Raw genomic sequence first — 26,430 nt, forward strand, 5'->3', positions numbered from 1 at the left:
CCACAGCTATCACGGTAGATTCTTCGTACATACACATTCTTTCCAACTTTGTCCTCTCTGAGTTCACATTGGAGCTCCTCAGCCTATCAGGTATGTAACAAAACTTCTCAAGACTTCATTTTTCAGGGAGTGAGCGCCAGGCCCGCTTCAGCCACTGCTGCCACTGCCACAGGGGAATAATCTGGGCGGCAGCTTGGCGCCCCAGCTAGCAGCCACGAGCCACTTCTGCAGCTGCCGAGAAGAGCAAAGGTCACCAGTCCCTTGGGGTCCCCCTTTGTGCCTGATGTCAGAAATACATTTTCAGGAAATGGCTTCTAAATCTTGGCTGAATTTTTTAACCTTCCTCTGTGGATCAGCAATCAGATTTGTTTTATGGTCTCAGCTACTTAGTATTTTGTTGGGTGAACAGAATGACGTCCAGCCTAATATTCTTCATAATGATCCTCATGCTGGGCATTGAGATGATAATGGACAGAATCATCTGGAAGGACAGATGACCTTTGGTGCAGATACTAGCCAATATAACCTCTATCAGAAGGTTAAAATTTCTTGCTAGGTAATGACAAGGCCTCACAATCTAGAGAAAAAGGCCAAACATGTCAAAGCTACATGGGCCCAGCAATGTAATAAGGTGTTGTTTATGAGTTCAGAAGAAAATAAAGACTTTCCTGCTGTGGGATTAAAAACCAGAGAAGGCGGAGACCAACTGTACTGGAAAACAATTAAAGCTTTTCAGTATGTTCATGATCACTATTTAGAAGATGCCGATTGGTTTGTTTGTTTGGTCTTTTTGCCATTTCTTGGGCCGCTCCCGCGGCATATGGAGGTTCCCAGGCTAGGGGTTGAATCGGAGCTGCAGCCACCGGCCTTCACCAGAGCCGCAGCAACACGGGATCCGAGACGCGTCTGCAACCTACACCACAGCTCACGGCAACACCAGATCCTTAACCCACCGAGCAAGGCAAGGGATCGAACCCGAAACCTCATGGTTCCTAGTCGGATTTGTTAACCACTGAGCCACGACGGGAACTCCGCCAATTGGTTTTTGAAAGCAGATGATGATACATATGTTATACTAGATAACTTGAGACGGCTCCTCTCAAAATACAACCCTGAAGAACCCATTAACTTTGGGAGAAGATTTAAGCCCTAGGTAAAGCAGGGCTACATGAGCAGAGGTGCAGGGTATGTACTGAGCAAAGAAGACTTGAAGAGATTTTTTTATGCATTTAAAACAGACAGATGTACACATAGTTCCTCCACAAAGATTTAGCCCTGGGGAGATGCCTGGAAATTATAAATGTAGAAGCAGGAGATTCCAGAGACACCACTGGAAAAGAAACTTTTCATCCCTTTGTACCAGAACACCCCTTAATCAAGGGTTATCTGCCTAGAACTTTTTGGTACTGGAACTATAAGTATTATCCTCCTGTAGAAGGTCCTGGTTGCTGTTCTGATCTTGCAGTTTCTTGTCACTATGTTGATCCGACAACTATGTATGAGTTAGAATACCTCATTTATCATCTTTGTCCATATGGTTATTCGTACAGATATTAACCTGCCTTACCTGAAAAGATGCTAAAGGAAATAAGTCAAGCATAAAAAATGAAGATCCAAAAGGAAAGTGAGAACTCTTGAAAGAAAAACATAACTGAACAGAGGTAAAATGTCTAGCACTGCACTGAAGAACTTCTCCATTTCTGGCATACAACACTGGAATCCCAGTGAGGAACTCACTTAGAAAAGTGAGCATTCCATGTTAGAAATATTTCATACGAATGACTGTAAACTGAAGCTTTAAATGAGCTGTGAAGTCTGTTAAAATGTTTTTTGATATGGATATATGTATATATGAAAAACTTTTGTTTTTAAAATGTGGCCAGGCAAGAGTTCCCTGGTGGCTCAGCAGGTTAAAGATCCAGCATTGTCACTGCTGTGGTATGGGTTCGATCCTTGGCACAGGAACTTCTACTTGCCGTGACATGGCCAAAATAAAATAAATAAATAAAATAAAATAAACTCTGGTCAGGCAAAGGGACTAGAAAAAGAGGTCTTGTAGCCTGGTTCCTGACCACATGAATTATTTTCACTGAGAAACTTAAAACAGTTAAATTTACTAAAACTACACTGCACCATGTTAGTAACCCACACAATGCTAAACAGATTTGCCTTAAAAAAAATTTAGAAGGGAACATTGTTGCCCAGTGTTGTTTATAAACTCAAAATGTGACTTTATGTTTGCAGTATGATATAGATTGAACTGAACTCTCCCCACCAACCCATACACGTGCAGGTTTTTTTTTCTTTCTTTGTTTTTAGCTTTTTTTAGGGCCACACATGCAGCATATGGAAGTTCTCAGGCTAGAGGTTGAATAGGAACTGCACCTGCCAGCCTATACCACAGTCACAACAATGCCAGATCTGAACCTCATCTGTGACCTACACCACAGCTCACAGCAACCCTGGATCCTTAACAGACAATTCTCCAAAGAAGACATATGAACGGCCAAAAAACACATGAAAAGATGTTCAACATCACTAATTATTAGGAAAATGCAAATCAAAACCACTATGAGGTACCACCTTACACCAGCCAGAATGGCCATCATCAAAAACTCTACAAACAGGGGTACTCATCATGGCTCAGTGGTTAATGAATCCGACTAGGAACCATGAGGTTGCGGGTTTGATCCCTGGCCTTGCTCAGTGGGTTAAGGATCTGGTGTTGCCGTGAGCTGTGGTGTAGGTTGCAGACGCAGCTTGGATCCCGAGTTGCTGTGGCTGTGGCGTAGGCTGGTGGCTACAGCTCCAATTAGACCCCTAGCCAGGGAACATCCATCTGCCTCAGGAGTAACCCTAGAAAAGGCAAAAAGACAAAAAAAAAAAAACCTCTACAAACAATAAGTGCTGGGGAGGGTGTGGAGAAAAAGGAATCCTATAATACTGCTGGTGGGATTGTAAACTGGTTCAACCACTTTGGAAAACAGTATGGAGATTCCTCAGAAAACTAAACATAGAACTATCATTTGATCCAGCAATCCCACTCCTGGGCATCTATCCAGAGAAAACCATGACTCGAAAAAGACATATGTACTCCAATGTTCATTGCAGCACTATTTTCAATAGCCAAGACATGGAAACAACCTAAATGTCCATCGATAGAGGAGTGGATCAAGAAGATGTGATACATATACACAATGGAATATTACTCAGCCATTAAAAGGAACGAAATACTGGCATTTTTAGCAACATGGATGCACCTAGAAATTATCATGCTAAGTGAAGTGAGTTGGACAATGAGATACCAACATCAAATGCTTTCGCTAACATGTGAAATCTGAAAAAAGGACAGAATGAACTTCTTTGCAGAACAGATACTGACTCACAGACTTTGAAAAACTTATGGTTTCCAAAGGAGACAGTTCGGGGGATGGTGGGGGGATGTGCTGGGGGTGTGGGATGGAAATCCTATAAAATGATCAATGATGATGATCATTGTACAACTGTAAATGTAATAAATTCATTGAGTAATAAAAAAAAAACAAAAGGTCATGAGTAAAATAAGATTACTCATCAGCAAGGATTAGGGTATTATAAATGTAATATTTCAATTGCATCAAAACTGTCCTTGTAAAAAAAATTTTTTCTTCCTCCATGAAGTGTAGCTTGTGTCATCCAACACACTATGGTGTTTGTTCATTGAACCATTGTCCTTCTCAAGAGATGGTTTTTCACCCCAACAAAAATAACTGTGAATCATTGATTCTATGAATATTCTCTCCCTTGTTTTGTTCACAGTATGAATGACAAATTTCAGTGTATTTCTTGCATAAGCAAAAGCTGCCATTAACCTGAAATGATCTATAGTACCAATGCAAACAGCTGCCTTTTAATTTTAAATTTAGCATAACTATTCAGTTTTAATTAGGAGTTCACAATTCTCCTAAAGGAAGGATACGAATAACAAGAGGAAAAAAAGACATTTCACAAAGAATAGAAAGCCTACTGATACTTAATGTTTTTTTCCAGATTCAGTTGTCTGTGACTTGAAATATAAGAGAAAAATATTCCTTTTGTATTTAGTATTTCCCTCAGCATTTAGTATTCTCTTAGTATTTAGTGTTAGTATTTCATATTAGTACTTGGCTTTTCTATGGCATTTATAATCAAGGGGTCAAAGAATTTTATATATGTTTCCAGGTTTTCATTTAAAAAAAAAGCATTTAACAAATCAAAACTACAAAGAGATAGCATCTCACACCAGTCAGAATGGCCATCATCAAAAAGTCTACAAAGAATAAATGCTGGAGAGAGTATAGAGAAAAGGGAACACATCTACACTGCTGGTGGGGATGTAAATTGAGGCAAACACTGTGGAAAATAATATGGAAGTCACTCAGAAAACTAAATATATAGAGTGTGATCCAGCATTCCCACTCCTGGGCATCTATCCAGAGAAAACCATAATTCAAAAGGATACATGCACCCCAATGTTCATTGCAGCACTGAAGCAACCTAAGTGTCCAGTAACAGAAGATTGGATAAAGAAGATGTGGTGTGTATATATATATATGGAATATTACTGGGCCATAAAAAGAATGAAATAATGCCATTTGCAACAACAAGGATGGACCTAGAGATTATCATACTAAGTGAAGTATTTCAGACAGAGAAAGGCAAATATCATATGAGATCTCTAATATGCAGAATCTAATAAAAAATGATACAAAAGAATTTATTCACAAAACAGAAACAGACTCAAAGATCTCAAACCAATCTTATGGTTACCAAAGGGGAAATGTTGAGGGGCGAGATGGATTGGGAGGTTGGGATTGGCATATACATACTGCTAATACATACTACTGTATACAAACGATTGATAACAAGGACCTATTATATGACTCAAGGAAATCTAGTCAATACTGTGGTATATTCACTTTGTCATATACCTGAAACTAAAACATCGTTAGTGACCTATATGCCAATAAGTTATTTAAAATAACACAAAAGAAAAGAAAAGAAAAAAGCATTTACCACAAACACACAATGCTTTTTTGTTTCCTCTGCTAAAGGATTTTTTTTTTTATAAATACCCCTGTACAATCTAATGTAACAATCAGCTTTTCCTGTGAAGCTACCACAGATAGTAATCTTTATCTCCCTGCTGCTTCAGTCTTTCAAAGAATCTTATATTTCTCTATTTAGATCGCTTACCACACATTCTTAGAATTGCATGCCCAATTCATTATCTGGCCAGAAAAGTCCCATCGCCTTGAAGGCAGATCCCATTACTGGTTCCCTCAATAAATAAACAAATTATTTAAAAGAAAATTAATAAGGAGTTTCCTTGTGGCATAGCAGGATCTGGGGTTGTCACTGCAGCAGCTTAGGTCACTGCTGTGGCATGAGTTCAGTTCCTGGCCCAGGAACTTCCACTTGCCATGAGCATGGCCAAAAAAAAAAAAAAAAGGAAAATTAATGAGGAAGTTAATTCAAGGAGAATATATATATATATATATATATATATATATATATATATATATATATTAGTTTGCATCTGCTAATCCTAAACTCCCAGTCCATCCCTTCCACACATCCCTCCTCCTTGGCAACCACAACTCTGTTCTCTATGTTTGTGTGTCTATTTCTGCTTCATAGATAAGTTCATTTGTGTCATATTTTAACAGCGATTGGTTTTAGAGTAGGACAGACCTGGCTGATTCCAAGCTTCAAAACTTACTCTGGGACAAAAGACTTAATTTGTCCTGAGCCTTGACTTCCAATTTTGTAAAGTGAAGAGAATCATCCTTGGCTTGAACATAATTATGAGGAATAGTGCCCAGCTGTCTCCTTGATCACCTCTGGAAGGGAGACCTTTCCTCTATTCCTCTTGCAAACCATCACCTTCCCAATTAAACATGGTCATGGTACTTCTCTGTCAAAGCACCCATCATAGATATAATTCTGTATTTAAAAAAAAACAACAAAGAGAATGTATATATTATATTCTTTAAATTATATGGTCTTTAATAGGATTATGACTTTAAAATTCCAATGTAACTTTTTTCAACTTTAAGATATTATTGACATATAAGATATGTAAGTTTAAGATGTAAAATGTGATGATTCGATACACATATAGATTGTGAAATGACACCACAGTAGAGTTAGTTAACACTTCATCCCTCACATTTTTTGTGTGGTGGTAAGTTTTAAGATCTACTCTCTTAACTTTCAAGTATATAATGCAATGTTTGCAATTATAGTCTTCATGCCATACCTTAGATCCCCAGACCTATTCATCTTACAGCTAGAAGTTTTTACCCTTTGGCCAACATCTTTCCATCACCACCTCCTACCCCCAGTCCCAGCAACCACCATTCCAACCCCCTATTCCTTTGAGTTCAGCTGTTTTAGATTCCACACAAGGGTGAAGACACACAGTACTTGTCTTTTTCTGTCTGATTTCCTAATGAAATTTTAAATGTAGCAAAGAGAAGGCCAGTAGTTTCTAAAACTTTTAGATCAAATGATAAAGCGCAAAGATAATATTGTTATAGACAATTCCATTATCTCCTCAACTAAAACTTCAAAGTTTTCATTCCCTATCTTGGAATTCCAGGAATGAACATCACTTCTGACCTGAAATAAGAGCACTGTTCATACATATACCATATTAGAAATATTCATATGCTTTTACAGTAAATCAGAATCAAGTTAAATGGCTTTCAGGAGCTCCTCTACTTTGCAACTGCTTAAAATCAGATCATCACAGACTGTTAGCATTTGAAAGGACTTTTGTGGTCTCCAGTCCAGCTGAGAACAGGCCAGGAAGTAGCTGCCTCACTAGTAACCTTCTAGCTTCTTCTTCAGGACCCAAGGTAGCCTTCCCACCCCCAGTTGCCAGCTCTTTACTTTTCCAGTCAATTGTCCAAAGTCTTCAGTCTCAGGAAAATTTTTATCATCCAACGGAAAACATGTATTAATATAAAATGTAAAATTTTACTTATAATCTTGACACATTCTGAATTTTTTCTTACATTTCCTTTCCAACTGTTCAAAAAAAAAAGTCTGTCCCTGTTTAGACAGACAAACAATGGCTTGTTGATATAACAAGTCATAACGTTAGCAAATGCTTAACAAAAATTCAATTGCCAGATATATAACCTATAAGGACCACCTCTGCTTGGACTGACAATGCTTCAGGGCACAAACATCAATGATCAGAGTTGTCAGCACAGAAACCCTCACAGCCCCGGAAACACACAGGGACCCAGTCTTCTGGCACTTACGGTGCAGCACCGCCGCCCAGTGGTCCTTTTGGTGTACTTTCTCTTCCAAAACTACTGCCCTTGGCTTTTCTGGCTTGGTGATGCTTTTTCCAAAGCATGGGGACCAAGATAGGGCCCTGAAATGACTTCTGCATTATGACAGGAAACCCTCTGATGCAGTTGATAGATTGCAATCTATCAAACAAATAGGAACCATCTATCATAAAGCCAGCAGAGACCAGAAACAATTTAGAGCAGAAACCTCAGTCTTCATATCTTTCACTTTAAATAAATATCTGCATTATTTAAATTGCACTTCTTCTCCCCGACTGCTCCCTGAGTAAAAGGAGGCAAAACCGGAATTGACAGCAGTGATTTGAAGTTTCACAGAAACCCTCAATGAAACAGAAAGAAGCATGCAAAAGTGAAGGAGAAAATATATAACATTTATGTGTTTGTCAAAGTTAGCGTCTTGAGTCAAGGGAGCACTTGATTATCTCTGAATGTAGTTAGGAAAGAGAAAATCAGAATTTTTTTCCAGGTTTACTTGGCTGTTAATGGAATCCTGATTTTGAACTTGAACACCCTTTCTTGTGCTATGTGTTTGTTTTCATGTTCTTTTAATGTAAAGCAAAATAGCAATTTCTTTTTGGCTGTACCCATGGCAGGTGGAAGTACCTGGGCCAGGAAGCCAACTCATACAATAGCAGTGACCCAAGCTGCAGCAGTGACAATGTTGGATCCTTAACCCGCTGAGCCACCATGGAACTCCAAAATAACATTTTTAAAAAGCCAGTACCCTCCCCCTTCAGGACACTTTGATTATTGAGGGATCGATCAAGCCTGAAGGAGCTTTCACTGGATGGAAGGTCCCAAGTCCACAGCCAAACATCTTGCTTTGCATGCCTCATCACCTGGGTAGTACATACATTCTAGCCCACATAAAAATTTGCTATCTTCTAAGGGGTCATTTCCCCCGAGGAAGACTGCGAAGAAAACTTACTTGATTAATGTAAGAGTGAATTTTGTCATTTCAGAAAAAAAAAAAAATAGAACTGCTCAACTTGGTACCTTAAAGAAGACTCAGTGATAAAAGGAAACCCAGGAGTTCCCATCATGGCTCAGTGGTTAATGAATCCGACTAGGAACCATAAGGTTGCGGGTTCCATCCCTGGCCTTGCTCAGTGGGTTAAGGATCCGGTGTTGCCATGAGCTGTGGTGTAGGTTGCAGACGCAGCTTGAATCCCAAGTTGCTGTGGCTGTGGTGTAGACTGGTGGCTACAGCTCCAATTGGACCCCCGGCCTGGGAACCTCCATATCCCCAGAGTTCGGCCCTATAAAGTGAAAATAAAAGAAAAAAGAAAGAAAAGAAAAGGAAACCCAGGAGTTCCCATCGTGGCTCAGAGGGCTAAAAACCCTACTAGTATCCATGAGGATGTGACAGGGATGGAGTAGGATAGTTCCATGGGTGGTTGTTGAGGTCCCAGTGGGCGACCATGAATGGAGAGGGGGGCTTGGGGAGTTTGGGGAGATCACTTGTGTTGGTGATTGCTTGGGAGGGCCATCAGAACAGGCAGGCTTGCCTGACTATTGGAGGCCTGAGATATGCCTCAGGTCATTGGGTGGGGGTTGGGGTGAGGCCTACATTCAGGTTCAGACCAAGGGCAGGAGTGTAAGGGCCGTCCTTCTGCTGATTTGAATACAGTCCTGGTTTGACCATATCGGGTCAAATACTCTCTTACCGGATACAGAGGAGGAGCTATTACTCAAAGAAAGAGGAAGAGGTGGTCTTTTCCTACCCCCATTTCCCTTGGATTATAAAAATGTAGCCCAGCTAATCCTCATGGCAGAGCCTCCTTGCCTGCTTGCTTGCATCTCTCACAAGCGTCTCATCTTCTCCCACAAGTGTCTTATCTTAATAAATCTATTTCTTGCCTATCACTTTGTCTCTAGCTGAATTCCTTCTGCGCTGAGGCACAAAGAACCTGAACATCAGTAAATCCAGATGCTGGGTGAGTGATTCTAATTTAAAAACCTTGGTTTCAAGTCCCAATCTGGGTTTAGGCTGGGTTCAGGCTGTGCTCGAGTCCTGGCATGTGGGTTCAAGTCCCGGTCTGAGTTCTAAATAGATTCAAATCATAAGTCTGTCAGTTTCGGATGCAGGTTCAATCCCTGGTCTCTCTCAGTGAGTTAAGGATCCTGCCTTGCTATGAGCTGCAGTGTAGTTCATAGATGCGGCTCAGGTCCCTCATTGCTGTGGCTGTGGTATAGGCCAGCAACAGTAGATCCCATTCTACCCCTAGCCTGGGAACTTCCATATGCCACGGGTGTGGCCCTAAAAAGAAAAAAGAAAAAAAAAAAAAAAAGAAGGAAACCCAATGAGTCTTGTCTGGGTTTAAATAACAAAACTATGGCTGCAAGCAAAACTGGCACAATCAGATGGTCTCCTGCTTCCCCTGACTCCTCAGTAATTATTCAGTTATGCCCAGGTGCCTCATGTTGAACTTCACCTTGGGTTTTCAGATACTGCAGGATTATGAAACCAGATCAGAATCCCACAGGAGGAGAGGGTCTGAACAATTCCTCTGCACCACCTGCGCTAATTCTTTATTTCTGCATTTCAGGAAGGAACACAGGGTTCCCTGTGGGCCTGGGTAGCCTTGTTCCGAATGAAATGCCCCAAGCTGCTCGTCCTTATTCCCCCTAGAAAGGGGTAGAGCAGAAGCACAAAGCACTGCCTGAACTGTGAGCATCACTTAGTGATCAGACAACCACGAAAAGGTGAAAAAAATCTCAAAGTTTGGTCAGTGTAGAGGTTACTCCTCTAAGAGGCCAATTCTAGGAAATTTTTCTGCAGTCAGACAGGAGCTAAAGAGAACCAAAACAGAGGCTGAAAAAAGGCTACCAAACTAGGAGAGCCAAAAAAGAAAGGGTTTGGTTTTTATCACAAGCTCCTTCTCTCACTTTTCTTAGTCACAAAATGAGAAGATAGCTCTGACCTATTGGGAATTAACTCCTGTCAAAGCTATATCTAGGAGTGCCCGTTATGGCTCAGTGGTAACGAACCCAGCTAGGATCCGTGAGGACTTGGTGTTCCATCCCAGGCCTCACTCAGTGGGTTAAGGATTTGGCATTGCTCAGAGCTGCACTGTAGGTCAAAGATGTGGCACAGATCCCATGTTGCTGTGGCTGTGGTGTAGGCTGATAGCTGCAGGCTGATTCAACCCCTAGCCTGGAACGTCCATATGCCACGTCTCTAGTCAGGAAGACCTCGCTTCTTTCATGGCCTCAAATCCAGACAGCCATCTATGGCAATTTCCTCCAGGAGAAAACGGTTGTGTCTCAAAGGAATTCGAAGGTAATGCCCTCTTCTGAATATTTTCCCCAAGCTGGTTTGGTAGCTTCCGGTCTATTTTGTTGATGGTTGTTCAGCAGTTAGTTGTAATTTTGTTGCTTTCCTGAGAGGAGGTGATCGGCCAGCTCTACTCCACCATCTTGTCTGGAATCATCCTGTTTTGTTTTGGCTTTTGACTGCAGAGTCCACCAGGAGATTGTCTGGTCCAGAAATTGGATTTCAAAATGCTTCTCTTTTCCCAACCTAGTCTGAACCACTACAGAAACAGAACTCCTTTTTTTGGTTGTTGTTGTTGTTGTTTTGCTTTTTAGGGCCATACCTGCTGCATATGGAGGTTCCCAGGCTAGGGATCAAATCGAAGCTGCAGCCGGCGGCCACAGCCACGGCCACAGCAACACAGGATCTGAGCGGCGTCTGCAAACTACACCACAGCTCACGGCAACGCCAGATCCGCAACCCACTGAGCAAGACCAGGAATCAAACCTCATGGAAGCTAGTCAGATTCATTAACCACTGAGCCACAACAGGAACTCCAGAAGAACTCCCTTTGATTGGAGAAATCACCACAGAATAAAAATTAGAAAAAAGCTTCCTCCATGTTATTACTTCTCCTTTTTCTCATTCTTCTTCTTTTTTTCAATAACTACAATTTGTAATAATATACATTTGGGGAGTTCCTTGGTGGTCTAGTAATTAGGTCTCAGTGCTTCCACTGCCCTGGCCTGGGTTCGATTCCTGGTCTGGGAACTAAGATCCTACATTAAGTCCCTGCACAAGAGTTCTTGCTGTGGCTCAGTGGGTTAAGAACCTGATTAGTATTATGAGGATGCAGGTTCCACCCCTGGCCTCACTCAGTGGGTTAAGGATCCGGTGTTGCCATGAGCTGTGGTGGTCACAGACTCAGCTGGGATCTGGCATTGCTATGGCTGTGGCGTAGGTCGGCAGCTGCAACTCCAATTTGACCCCTAGCCTAGGAATTTTCACATTCCACAAGTACACTATGGCCAAAAAATAAAATAAGATTTTCTACAAAAATTTAAAAAATAAAAAAGAATATTTATTTTGGTTTCAGGTTGAACTCATCTATTTACATTTTGAAGTTTTTTAATGCTTCATGAGCATTTTATTTTCCCTTGGTTGTCCCTGGTACCATAATGAAATGCCAGACTTTGTTGGGCAGCCTGGCTAGAAGAGGCTCTGATGAAAGATACGAAGAGAGGGGACTGTGAAGGGGAGGCCATGAGGGCACATGACTTAAAGCACATCCCACTTTTTATTCAAATGCTGTGGCCTGTGTGTTTTTGCTGTCAGGTCTTGCCACCTGGGTGCTTATTATCATTAGGAAGGAAGAGCAAATCCAGTGTCAAGCAGTTGAATCTTAGATGTTGGAAGAATGATCTGGGGTCTCTTTTACATAGCAAGCCAAAGATCTTGGTTGCTAAGGATACCTTTTCACAACAAATATGTAAAGCAGAGAGACCTTGACAAAAGGTTCAACAGGCTGAATAGAATTTTACATCAGAACGCCTATTCCTTATTATTTCTCTTAGACCTGAGAGTGCTTTTTTTTAAATGGTATAATGCTGTTAGATGGCATAACACATCCAGATTGGACAAAAATAATTCCAGGAAATTGAAGTAATCAATCATAATAAAAATCAAATTCTGCAGCCTAACCTGCAAAATTGAAATTGCTACAGCTAGTGCCAGAATTTGTACACTGTTAAAAGTGAAGTAGAAACTAGAACTGAAATCAACCAGATTGACTGCCTGCAAAGCTAAAATTCACTAAATATCTGCTAAATTTAGCTTTATTTTCTGCTGCATATTGTGGCCCAAAAGATAATTCCACACAAAGTGAAAAGGAAGGGAGGAGAGAGTAAAATAACTATAATGCTAATTTTCTTTATAAATATATTAGATGGGCTTTATTTCTTGAGCTATCCATGAAGAAATTAATCATTGAAAAGTCCAAAATGTCAAAACAAAAGCGTGATAAGCTACAACTGGTCCAGAGCATGCTACTGCTCAGAGAACATCAAGGTGAAAGATAGGGGACATAAGAAAAATAAATGAAGGAGTTCCCGTGGTGTCAGCAGAAACGAATCTGACTAGTATCCATGAGGACGAAGGTTCCATCCCTGGCCTTGCTCAGTGGGTTAAGGATCCGGCTTTGCCTTGAGCTGTGGTGTGGTTCGCAGACGCAGCTCCGATCTGGCTGTGGCATAGGCCAGTGGCTACAGCTCCAGATTAGATCCCTAGCCTGGAAACCTCCATATGCCAGGGGTGCAGCCCTAAAAAGACAAAAAGAAAAAAGAAAAAGAAATGAAAATACAAGTAACTCATGAATTTCATGAATTAAATGGAAGATTTATCAAAAAAAACACTGAACAGCATGCCGCTGGTACAAAATAGAAGAAGCAGTTCTTCAAGAGTTTCATACAGCATTGACGCAATATTGTAAATCAATATACTTTAATTTTTTAATTAAAAATTTAAAAATCGTGTTTTCTAAAAAAAGGTTTTGGGAGGGTTTGAGATCATGTCATCTGATCCCCCCTCATTTTTTTTAGTTTAACTGAGATACATTTGACATACAGCACTGTATTAAGCTTAAGGTGTACAGTATAGTGATTTGACTTACCTATATTGCGAAATGATTACCACAAGAAGAAAGAAAAAAAGAAAAGAAATTGATTTTTTTCTTGTGATGAGAACTTTTTTTTTTGCTTTTTTTTTAGGGCAGTACCCGTGCATGTGGAAGTTATCCAGGCTAGGGGTCGAATCTGAGCTACAGCTGCTGGCCTATGCCACAGCCACAGCAACACAGGATCCCAGCTGCATCTGCGACCTACACCACAGCTCACGGCAAAGCTGGATCCTTAACCCACTGAGCGAGGCCAGGGATCGACCTGCATCCCCTTGGTCCCTAGTCTGGTTCGCTAACCACTCAGCCATGAGGAGAACTCCCTTGTGATGAAAACCCTTAAGACTATAGTTAACAATGGTTAACTCTAGTCATCATTTGTGCTTTACATAGCTAGTACTTATTTATCTTATTACTGGAGCTTTGTGCCTTTTGACCACCTTTAACCAATTCCCCCTCCCTACACCCCCTACCATCTTCTTGAGAAACCACAAATCTGCAGATCCCCTCTTGCATAAACGGAAGCTAGGGTGTAGAAGATGCCTAGGCTTCCCTAAGGGGCCAAGCACAGAGGCCCTGAACCCATTCTCTGTCAATTTTATATCAATTTCAATGCCCCACATAGATCTCTCTCTCTAGTGGGCCACACATGAGGTTTTTTTAAAGCCAAAAAGTACTTTTCGTGAAGAGTGAGCCATTGTGAAAAATTGGAAAATCTCATACAAAAACAGAGCCTAGATTTCCTGCTTCTATTAGAGATCTGAAAAGACATACAGATGGCCAACAGGTACATGAAAAGGTGCTCAACATCACCAATCCTAAGGGACATGCAAATCAAGCCACAAAGAGGTACCATCTCACACCTGGTAGAATGGCAGTCATCAAGATGACCAGTGATATGGAGTTCCCGTTGTGGCTCAGGGGAAACAAATCTGACTAGCATCCATGAGGATGCTGGTTCGATCCCTGGCCTCGTTCAGTGGGTTAAGGATCCATGAGCTGTGGTGTAGATTGCAGATGTGGCTCAGATCCTGAGTTGCTATGGCTGTGGTATAGGCCGGCAGCTACAGCTCCAGTTCAACCCCTAGCCTGGGAACCTCCATGCTGCAGGTTCAGCCCTAAAAAGACAAAAAAGACAACAATAACAAAAAAGATGGCCAGTGATAACAGGTCCTCGGGAGGATGGGGAGGGTGGGGAGGGTGGGGAGAAAAAACTTGTACATTGTTGGTAGGAATGTAAATTGGAAAACAGTGTGGAGATTCCTCAGAAAATTAAAAACAGAACAGCCATATGATCCAGCAAATCCACTTCTGGGTGTTTATCCAAAGGTAATAAAATCACTAACTCAAAAAGATACCTACACCCCCAAGTTCAGTGCCACTTTATTTACAACAGCTAGGAAATGGAAGAAACCTAAGGGTCCATTGATGGATGAATGGATGAAGACATTTTGAGCCATTTAAAAGAAAAAAAAAATGGGAGAAGAAAATCCTGCTATCTGTGACAACACAGACAAAACTTGAGGGTGTCATGCTAGGTGAAATAAGTCACACAGGCTCTGGCAGTGATTGCCAAGGATAGGAAATGGGGGATGGGCAATATGGGAGGAGGTAGTCAAAAGGTCCATATTTCCAATTATAAGACAAAGAAGTTCTGGGGAATAGGAGTTTCCATCGTGGCGCAGCAGAAATGAATCCAACTAGGAACCATGAAGTTGCAGGTTTGATCCCTGGCCTCGCTCAGTGGGTTAAGGATCCGGCGTTGCCCTGAGCTGTGGTGTAGGTCGCAGATGCGGCTCGGATTCCGAGTTGCTACAGCTCTGGCTCTGGCGTAGGCCAATGCCTTTAGCTCCAATTAGACCCCTAGCCTGGGAACCTCCATATGCCTCGGTTGCAGCCCTAAAAAGACAAAAAAGTAAAAAATAAGAAAAAAAATAAAAAACGAGAAAAAAATAAAGAAGTTCTGGGGATACAATGTAGAGCACAATGACTGTAATTAACAATACTGTATATACAATATACAGTATATATTTCAATATACAACTTGAAAATCGCAGGTGGGAGTTTGAGTGAAATGAGTAAAGAAGATCAGGAGGTACAAACCTTAGTTATAAAAGGCTGTAAACCAACTATAATGGAAAAAATAAAAATCATTAAAAAATAAGTCACGGGGATATAATGTACGGAATAGGGAATGTAGTCAATAATATTGTGATAACTTTGTATGGTGACAAATGGTTACTAGATTTATCATGGTGACCAATTCATAATGTACATAAATGTCAAATCAAGAAGTCATACAGCTGAAACTAATGTATGTCAACTATACTTCAATTTAAAAAAAAAGAAAGTTGCTAAGGGAGAAAAAATTAAGTTCTCATCACAAGAAAAAAATGTGTGGGAGTTCCTGTTGTGATTCAAGTGGTTAATGAACCTGACAAGGATCCAGGAGGACTCGGGTTCAATCCCTGGCCTTGCAAGTGGGTTAAGGATCCGGGGTTGCCCTGAGCTGTGGTATAGTTTGCCGACATGGCTTGGATCTAATGTTGCTGTGTCTGTGGTGTAGTTCAGCAGCTGTAGCTCAGATTTGAGCCCTAGCCTGGGAACTTCCATATGCCAAGATGAAAAGACAAAAAAAAAAGGAAAAAGTGTGTGGTGATTTATGTTAACTAAATTACTATGGCAATCATAGTATATTGAGGGTTTTTTTGTCTTTTGGGGGGGTTGCTTTTTTTCTTTTTTCTTTTTTTTTTTTTGCCACACCCATTGCATGTAGACTCCTGGGCCAGGGATCAAACACACGCCACAGCAGTGACAACACCAGCTCCCTAACCCACGAGATCACGAGGGAATTCCTCAAGTCCTTTTTTTTCTTTCTTTTTCTTTTTATGACCCAGACCTGTGGCATATGAAAGTTCCCAGGGGGGTCAAATCAGAGCTGCAGCTGCCGGCCTATACCACAGCCACAGCAACACAGGCAGAATCCAAGCCAGGTCTATTACCTACACCACCGCTCATGGCAGTACCAGATCCTTAACCCACTGATCGAGGCCAGGGATCAAACCCTCATCCTCACTGATATTAGTCAAATTTATTATCACTTAGCCATGACGGGAACTCCAGTTTTTATGTTTTGATGATATTAGTTCCTATTCTTACAAATTGAGAAAAAATATTTTCTTTCTTTTTTTTTTTTTTTTCCATTTCCAGTTACCTTACAAATTCTTAGAAGGTAGCTGGTTCAGTCCCTAAAATTTTCTGGGTTTTTTCTAAATTACTACTTTCAGCCAAACACAAAGATGTTTCTTCTTTAACAAACCATTCTGATAAGCTCTCTGGGCAAATACAGGAAACTTGTTGGCACTTAGTTCAGTCTCCCTACATATGGTCTAATGCTCTAAGTTATGAAAGGTGTTCTCACTTAACCCAGGATGGATATGTCTGCCTCATTCTTACTACCATGGTATTACTCACAATATTAAATCTCACTTTGAAAAATTGTGTTCACTAAATTAATAAGTGAGAAAATGAATCACCAAGAAATGTTCATCTAATGCATAATTTATGGTATTACAAATAAAATTGAACTCTCCTTGTGCCTTAGGTATATGAAATGCAAACACAAAAAATCAGCAAATCTTTCTTCTTTTAGCTCAGGTTCATATTTGAAGTTATAATCACAGGGACTCTATGAATAACTTTTGCCCAAAAAGTGCTCCCCCAAAAGAATACAGAAATGACTTTTCCCATAAAAAAAAGTCTGTAAATGATGACCTCTCTTTCTTCTTCCAGTCATCATTAAAATAATTTAAATTTTTATAAAATGACTCAGAAACCTAATTTGCCAAAGATTCTAAAGGGATTGAAGACATACTCAAATCTGAATGAGGAAACCTAATGAAAAGTTATTCATTTGTGTAATTAATAGGGTCATCAACAGTGGAACACAAGATGTGTCACTGGCCTCCACTGTCAGTCCCACCTGGGAAGAAGGCACAAATCTCCTTGGCTTTGTCCTGATCCTCCCTGCCTTCTCTGGGTGAGGTTCCTCCCCATTACTCATACTCTTACTTTCTATTCTGTTTGAGACTTCCCTTCCCCAAAGGGCCGGGATAGGAAAGTCCACCAGAAAGTTCTAAGCACAAATGTGTTTATGGAATAGACAGAACCCTAGTGTGGGTTAACCAGCGAGAAGCGTAGAAGTGTAAGGTGGCCCCCGTGATTTCTGTCCCCTATTGTACACACTTTGGACAGTTCCCTCCCCTTGAGTATGGATGTGACTTGTGACTATGATGGGATAGTTGCTCCCATGGTTATATTATATCACAGGGCAGAAGGGATGTTGCAGATGTAATTAAGTTCCCTTATCACTGGACTCTGAGTTCATCAAAAGTGAATCCTTTACTATATCCTTTCATAAGAAACTGGTAAGCAATAAGTAAAGCATTTTCCTGAGTTCTGTGTGCCTCTAGCAAATGAATCAAATCCAAAGAGGGGTTCATGGGAACCTCCCATTTATACCCTTCAGGTCAGAAGCACAGGTGACAACCCGGATTTGTGGTTGGCATCTAAAAGTGGGAGAGGAGTTCCCGTCGTGGCTCAGTGGTTAACGAATCTGACTAGGAATCATGAGGTTGTAGGTTCAATCCCTGGCCTTTCTCAGTGGGTTAAGGATCTGGCATTGCGTGAGCTGTGCTGCAGTTCACAGACACGGCTCAGATCTGGTGTTGCTGTGGCTCTGGCGAAGGCCGGCAGCTGCAGCTCCGATCAGACCCCTAGCCTGGGAAACTCCATGTCCTGCGGGTGCGGCCCTAGAAAATACAAAAATAAATAAATAAATAAAAGGGGGATAGTGGGAGGAGCAGTCTTGTGAGAGTGAGCCCTCAACCTGTGAGATCTGACTCTATCCAGGTAGATAGTGTCAGAACTGAGTTATATTGTAGGATACCCAACTGGTGTCACAAAGAATTGCTTGGTGGAGAGAAAGTCCCACACATAAAATACAAATAGAGATACAGATACATCCTATAAAGAAACAGATATAGTCTCCTGTATCTGAAAAGAAAGACTTTCAGAGTTCCTGTCCTGGCTCTTTGGAAACAAAACTAAAATCCATGAAGACACAGGTTCGATCCCTGGCCTCGCTCAGTGGGCTAAGGATCCAGCATTGCCATGAGCTGTGGTATAGGTCGCAAACGCGGCTGGGATCTGGTGTTGCTGTGGCTCTGGCAAAGGCCAGCAACTGCAGCTCCAATCAGACCCCTAGCCTGGGAACTTCCATGTGCCACGGGTGTGGCCCTAAAAAAGACTAAAATAAAATAAAAGTAAAAATGAAAAGAAAGACTTCCCCCAGCAAACATCCAATTTTGTGAAACAGACCCTAAACAATGAGAAAAGAAAGGAATACCTGTTATTAATGCAAGATCAATTAAAGCAGCGCTAGAAATTAGTAAAATGGCAGATTAGCCTAACAGCATTGTTTTGTCACTCCTGTAAAGCTATTTTTAATTACACATACACACAGAGTCAAGAACCTAACATAATACAGGCCAATAACTTGGAGACCTGGGAAGAAGAGATAACCATAATTCCCAGAAATTTTTTTCGAACTCTCCCTTTTTCTCTCTCTCTTATCAGATGTCACAAGCAAACTTCTGGCACGGGCTGAATTGCAATCAATTCATAGTGACAAATGACTAAAATGCCAGTCTTCTGTGTTGATGCATGGAGGAAAATACATATGCTTTGGATCCCAGATGGGCAGATGGCACAGTTGAAAGTGTTGGGAAAATTTAGGAACCTGATTTATATTCTTGCCAGAGACAGAGCATCCTGCTTTCTCAGGGAAGCTCTCGGAAACCACATTTTTCCCCCCTCAAAATACAGCTTTGGATTGTAAAGGAGAAAAATGTTGCCTGCCATTCCAGTTCTACAAGGATCAAGACTTTAGTCACTGCAGTTGCACCAACAGTGCCCCCGAGGGGAATTCAGGATGAAGGAAAACAGGAGGCAGGCTGCACCTTGGCTATGCTGGTCTCCAGGTAGATAAGATACATATCTAAGGAAATTTTCAGTGACTCCAGATTCTTGCATCTTCCCATACTTAGAAAATCACTCAAATCATTAACTTGAGAGGTCTGTTCTTTGGAATTAGCAATAAGAGCAAATGAGTTCATCTGTATCCTGGCTCCCCCCTACCTCTTCAGAGAAGATCCTTGGGGCTCTCTGAGAGGTGGTGTCCTGGACTATCATCCTCAGTTAGGTCCCCAGATATAACCTAATTCACATTTTTTTTTTTTTTTTGGCTGTCTCAAAGTATATGGAGTTTCCTGGCCAGGGATAAGATCTGAGCTGCAGTTGGGACCTATACCACAGCTGGGGCAACACTGGATCCTTAACCCACTGTGCTGGGCTGGGGATGAAACCTGTGTCCCAACACTCCAGAGAGGATGCAGATCCTTTTGCACCACAGAGGGAACTCCTTAATTCACAAATTGCACATCATGTGTTTTTATTTCAGTCAATGGGATAAACTCAAGAAAAAAAAAGTGTTGACAAATCAGTATCATAAAACATGGAAGGGAGTTCCTGCTGTGGCACAGCAGGTTAAGGATTCCCGTCATCTTTGCAGTGGCAGACGTTCAATTCCCAGCCTGGCCAGGTGCAGTGGATTAAAATATCGCCCAGCAACAGCAGCTCAGATCTGATCCTTGGCCTGGGAACTTCCATATGCCGTGGATGCCCCCCAAAAAATAAAGAATGAAAATAATAACTAAGTCATGGAAAAATTGCTATGTCTCAAAATGTCTAACATCTTTGGAGTACAGAAAACTATTTTAATTCCAGCTCTAGTATCTACTAATTAAGTAGCCCTGAACACGTCCCTAATGTCTCAAAGTTTCTCCTTCCATATTAGGGAGCACACCTACCAGAGCTGTTGTGGGTAAAGAAAATAACCTCAATAAAAGTGCTCAGAGCTGGGTAAGCCCTTCGACCCTGCAACTGGGTTCAAGGTTCAGTGGTCCAACCACACCAACCCTGAAGCTGTGCTCTCTCTCTAGCTTCTCTCTTCCAGATTCCCCCTTCCCCCCTCCCCACCCCACCCCACCCCAATCCTCTCTGCAGGCTGCCTGAGGAGCATACCAAGTGGGAAGGAACACCCCAGGGTGGGGGGAAAGACAGTGGCTCTTTGTTAACAGCTGAGCAAACCCTTAGTATACATTCTGTTAAAGTGGGCCTGGAGAAGGGCTTAGGTCTGAGGGTAAAGGGGAGCTTCTGTCTGCTCTCCCCATACAGATCTGCCCATTTCTCTTGCAAATCCAAGGGCAGATGGAACTATTGCGGTGCCAGGAAAGGCCAACTGGGAACACCTGCATTCCAGGTGCCAGAGCAACCTGCAAATCTGCACGAGGCTCCGTCACTTTCAGCTGCCCCAGATGCTGCTGACTTTGGCCCTCTAGCCTGGGGCTCAGGCAGGCGCTCTTGCAGTAGGAAGTGAAGGAGGAAGGGTGAGCTCCAGCACGTGACCCACCTGCTGGAAAATCCTGCCCCGGTGGGATGCGAGGCTCACACAGACTGCTCTCTCCTCGTCCCAGGAATAGGTTTCTCCAACACCGGCCAGGGTGGCGAGGAAGTCAAGGTCTCCTGTCTGAGAGCGGCGGTGGAATCTAGGTAGGGGGAGAAGAGCTTTATCCTCAGAGGCCCTCTGACCACTGAAGGATTTCTGATGGCTTCCATGCCTCCAGGTTTTCAGTACATCTCTGTCCTTGCGGGTTCATCATAATGACTTGGTAGTGGAACGTGTTAGGTCTTTGGGAACGGAAATATCGAATCGTGTTTTATAAAAGCAAAAATGTGGCAAAACTCTCCATCCTTCAAAGAGGGTACAAGTGGCGTTTGGAGAGGGAGGGTATTTGGTTGTTCTGGGATCCCATGCTTGGCAGAGTCTTTAGCATCCCCCATCCCAAGACACTAAATGTCAGCTGTACCTCCCATTCACTGTGACAATCTTAAAGGGCCCTCACGTCCCATGTGGTTCCAAAGGTCCCTTGGCCAGCGCCCCATACCTGACTAGGAGTCACTGGCTGATGGTCAAATGGTCTTGTTGATAACAGTTAATCAAGTTATCATTCCTTCTTTTAACTTAAGTTTGTAAAATAAGCCGAGTGCTTTCATGATATTTGTCTACTTGTCGAAGAGAATAAATGCCATTTATATAATAGTTTTACATAGATAAGTTAAAGCACTTAGTATAGTGCTTAGCAAATTGTGAACACTCGGCAAATAGTTACAATTTTCTTTATTAGCCCTATTGTTAGCTTTTTATTATTAAATATTAGTTATAAGGAAAGTCAATGTTATAAGACTTAAATGAGACTGTGTTTATGAGTATTGATGAGTGATAGCAACTACACAGTTTTTTTATTGTTGTTATTATTTTAACAGATGAGGAGAAAAAATGGGGGAGGTGGACAGAGGAGGAAGACCCCAGATAGCTTCCAAAATCTCTCTGTAATCGAATTTCAAACATTAATGGGCATGCTACACACCAAGGACTCTTGTTAAAATACAGATTTTGATGCAACAGGTGAGGGTGGGGGAGGGGCCCTGAGATTCTGCATCCAACAAGCTTCCTGAAAGAGACTTTAGAAGCTGGACAGGGAGTTCCCTTCGTGGCTCAGTGGTTAACCAACCCGACTAGGATCCATGAGGACTCAGGTTCGATCCCTGGCCTCACTTAGTGGGTTAAGGATCCGGCGTTGCCCTGAACTGTGGTGTAGTTTGCAGACTCAGCTAGGATCTGGCATTGCTGTGGCTGTGGCATAGGCTGGCAGCTATGGCTCCAATTCAACCCCTAGCCTGGGAACCTCCACATGCCATGGTGTGGTCTTAAAAAGACTGAAAAAAAAAAAAAAAGAATCTTGACAGATCTGGGTTTGCATCTGATTCCACTGATGACTGTGTGATAAGTTATCTGTGAAATTTGTTCCCTATCTGTAAAATGGTCATAATAATACACACCTTACATACTGTAAGCATGATAATTATATAATACAGCGTACATACAAAGCAAGTGCCATATTGTAGGCACTTGGTATCGTCTGCTTTCCTACCCAGAACTTGTAGAGAGTTTGGGAAAGACTGATCAAGCTAACAAACTTTCATTTCAGTGGTACAGATTTACCTTTCTATAAAGGAGGTTGTCATTTATTGGACTATCTGTTCAAAATATTCACTGCCCCTCCCTGTGGGAGGGTTACTTCTCCCCCCTTCAGTGAGACCAGACTTGGCCACGTGATGGATGTGAGCCAAGGAGGTGTGAAGAGAAGTAATTACTCCATTGCTTCAGAGCCCACATGAAGTTTCCCCCCCACCCCCACTTCCATCACTCTTTCCCTCTCTCACTTTTCCTTCAGCCTTCGTCCTAGACTGAAGGCGGGGTGTAAGAAAGAATTGGTCTGGGTTTTGTCCAGGGTGCCTGGCACAGGGCTTCTAAAACCCTTGGGATTTCCTGGGTGACAGGAGTGTCTTTATTATGCTAAGGATGTGACTTGGGCAGCCCCTAAAGAGCTCCAGAGTGGAGCCTGGGCACCAAAATTTTCAACCATGTGGTTAGAGAGTTTGGACCAGCCTGACCTGAGGAGTAGATGGGGCCTGGAGATTGAGTTGAATCATGTGGCTGTCGTGGTCTGTGCACACGGGTTGGAAAGAATTTTCTGGCATGACAAGGTGAAGAGAAAGAAAAAATTTATTGAGATGAGAGATGCTGCTGGCACAGCAGGATGACTTCCTGACAATCAGAGAGAGAGGACCCTGGGCGAGTGGTCATTTGCTTTTATAGCCCAGGGAGAAAGGAGAGGTCTTACAATACACCTGCTGAGCTGCTGATTGGTTGAGGAGAGAGGGGTCTTAGGACACATTTGCTGATTGGTTGGGGGTATCTAAGGGCCTGCGGGCTACATGCCTTTCCTAGTAGAGGGGGCAGGGAGGAGTAGGTCAGGTTGTTCAAAGTGGGTGAAGGGGCATTACAATGAGATGGGTGGGGCAATGATAAAGATCTGGTAATGCTTTTTTTTTTTTTTTCCTGCTTTTTTAGAGCTGCACTCGTGCCATATGGAGGTTCCCAGGCTAGGGGTTCAATTGGAGCTACAGCTGCCAGCTTACACCACAGCCACAGCAACGCCAGATCTGAACTTCGCCTGTGACCTATGCCACAGCTCACAGCAACACCGGATCCTTAACCCACTGAGCGAGGCCAGGGATTGAACCTGCATCCTCACAGATCCTAGTCAGGTCCTTTAACCACTGAGCCATGACAGGAACTCCTGGTCTGGTAATTCTTATCTTAGCCAGAGGCTTTGAGTTCATTCTTCTAGAAGGGGCCTTAAAGCCCACCAGTAGCCAATGCCTTAGTCATGGCTCTGTATCAAAACCCCAGTAAAAACTCAAGATACCAGGGCTCGGTGGAACTTGGTGGCTGTGGCCATGGGGAAGTGGCAGGAGCGAGCTGCACATGGCCTCCTCCAGGAGAGAGTACGGAAGCTCTGCCTTCTCCCAGACGTCGCCCTGTGTGCACCCTCTGTTCTACCCTCTGTGGTAGAACTGTTGCCATCAGAATAGTACTTTCTTGAGTCCCGTGAATCCTTTTAGCAAGTTATCAAATCTGAGAGAGCTGTGGAAACCTCCGAATTGGCAGCCAGTCGGTCAGAAGAGTGGGTGGTGGCCTTGGGGCCCCTGAAGTCTGTCCAGTGTCTGAAATAAGAACAGTCTTGTGGAGAAATGAGAACTTATGAGGTCTGACCCTAATGTGGGGGCGGGGGGGAGTGAGACAGGTGTGCAGTCCCCTCCCCTGAGGGTGAAGCAGAACAGGAGGGACCCAGAGCTGAGCTCACCAGCATCAGTGTGACAGAGGATAAGGCTTCCATGTTGTTAGTCACGGAGATCTTGGAGTTGTTTCTTTGGGAACAGCATGTCACCTCATCTGACTGTATTTAGATTCTATTCCTAAGGGATTACATCTGATTAACTAACTCGGTAAGGAATGCAGTGCCCCATACAGGGCCTGCAGGGGGCTATGGTCCATCTTGCATGTTTTCCCCCCATTCCTCTGTGTCCAGTAACTGTGCTCAGTCCATCTTGGGACCAATTGTTCTGCAAGCTTGGCCAATCTTAGTCCCTGCACACGAAGATGGGAAGGGATCCACACGAGCCATGTCAGGATATTTCCCTGGGCTGCTAAGCTGGGAGGCAGCAGAGACCCTCATGGACCCCCTTTCTCAGCCTGGGAGAGAGCCTGTCTGCAGAAGGAAGCTGAGCAGAGATGGCAGAGAAGGAAGACAGGCATCCATGAAGAGTGACCTCGTGGCATTGAACCTCCACTTCAGGGCTCAAAGCCCTGGTTCCTGCAGCTCTGCCTTTAATTCCAGGAGTCAGTCCAGCACCCCCCACACACACACACACACAACAGCTGCCTAAGCCTTGCAGTGATCATTTTTCTTTAAGCTGATTTGAGCTGGGTATTTGTTGCAAGAATTGAAAGAGCCCAGACTAATATAAGCTATGACTGAAATGCCCCTGGCTGTAAGAGAGCTCTTTTCTAAAAAATTAAAATATAGTTGATTTATAGTAGTGTGCCAATTTCTGCTGTACAGCAAAGTGACCCAGTCATACATATGTATTCATTCCCTTTCTTATATTATCTTCCATCATGGTCTATCCTAAGAGACTGGATATAGTTCCCTGTGCTGTACAGCAGGACCTCATTGCTTATCCATTCTAAATGTAATAGTTTGCATCTACTAACCCCAAACTTCCAGTCCACCCCATTTCCTCCCCACTTCCCCTTGGCAACCACAAGTCTGTTTCTCTATGTAAGATAATTTTTTGATGGGCTTTGTATTGTATTTTGCTTTAATTGATTGAATTACTATACTGCTGGGTTTTCTGAATTCTAGCTAACCAGAACCTTGGCATCTACCAAAGGAAGAGAGAGAGAGACAAAGAAATCGGACTCTTTTTTAATTTTTTATTTATATATATATTTTTAGGGCTGTACCTGTGGCACATAGAAGTTCCCAGGCTAGGGTTTGAATCAGAGCTACAGCTGCTAGCCTATACCACAGCTACAGCTACACCAGATCTGAGCTGTGTCAGTGACCTGCACCACAGTTCACAGCAACTCCGGATCCTTAACTCCCTGAGCAGGGCTAGGGATTGAACCTGCATCCTTATGGACACTAGTCAGGTTTACTTCCACTGAGCCACTGTGGAAACTCCAGTAGAACTCTAAAGTGAATGAAAAGATTGTCTCTCAAATTCCTCCTGGTTAGGCATGGCCATGAGTGACAGTCATCTAAACATGCAAATAGCATTACCCCAACAGCTAAGCCCCAATCATCTGATGACAAGTCTCATTTTCCAGAAGAATTTGCTTTTAAAGGACTAGAACTTAATAAGTTTGTGTTTGGAGTTCCCCTATGGAGCAACAGGTTCAAGATCTGGTGTTGTCCCTGCAGCAGCTCAGGTCATTGCTGTGGCATGGGTTCAATCCCTGGCCTGGGAATTTCCATATGCCACAGACGTGGCCAAAAAAATGTGAGTTTGTGACTTTATCTAATTTCCATTTGAGGAATTATTTCACAAGCTTGGGATTTATTTTAACTCCTTGGCAGTTCTTTTTTTTTTTTTTTTCTTTAAATTATAGTTGATTTATCCTTGGCAGTTCTGAGTCAAGAAAAAACAAGCACAATTATCCATAATGTCCAAGGCAGGCAGAATACATGTTTAAAGCTAGACAGACCTTGGTCCAGGTCCCACATTCCTGCTTTCTGCCTGTTGGGCCTGAGGCAAGTTACTTGCTCCTCTGAGTTTCAGTTTCTTTACCTGTAAAGTAAAACTGGAAACTACCCTGTATTTACAGCATACAGATTACATGAGCCACAGCTCATGTAAAGTACTTAGCACATATATTTAGCAGCACATGTGTTGTGTTCTATGCTTAACAACTGACAGTTGTTATTGCTACTACATCAAATAATCTAGGCTGCTTCCTGACTGTCTAAATGTTGTGACCGTATAAAATGGAATCCTTTGCCAGAAATACTTTGGGTGGAAAGTTATTCATGGAACTGGAAAGATGCCTACGTCTTCCTAACATT

The 26,430-nt window shown here is 42.5% G+C and overlaps 1 pseudogene; it reads left to right on the forward strand.

Annotated features, from left to right (window-relative positions):
- Positions 1-286: 286 nt before the first annotated feature.
- Positions 287-19,318, forward strand: LOC125133360 (glycoprotein-N-acetylgalactosamine 3-beta-galactosyltransferase 1-like; annotated as a pseudogene).
- The last annotated feature ends 7,112 nt before the right edge of the window (positions 19,319-26,430 follow it).

The sequence above is a fragment of the Phacochoerus africanus genome, chromosome 8 (assembly GCF_016906955.1).
Source record: "Phacochoerus africanus isolate WHEZ1 chromosome 8, ROS_Pafr_v1, whole genome shotgun sequence".
NCBI classification, from domain to species: domain Eukaryota; kingdom Metazoa; phylum Chordata; class Mammalia; order Artiodactyla; family Suidae; genus Phacochoerus; species Phacochoerus africanus.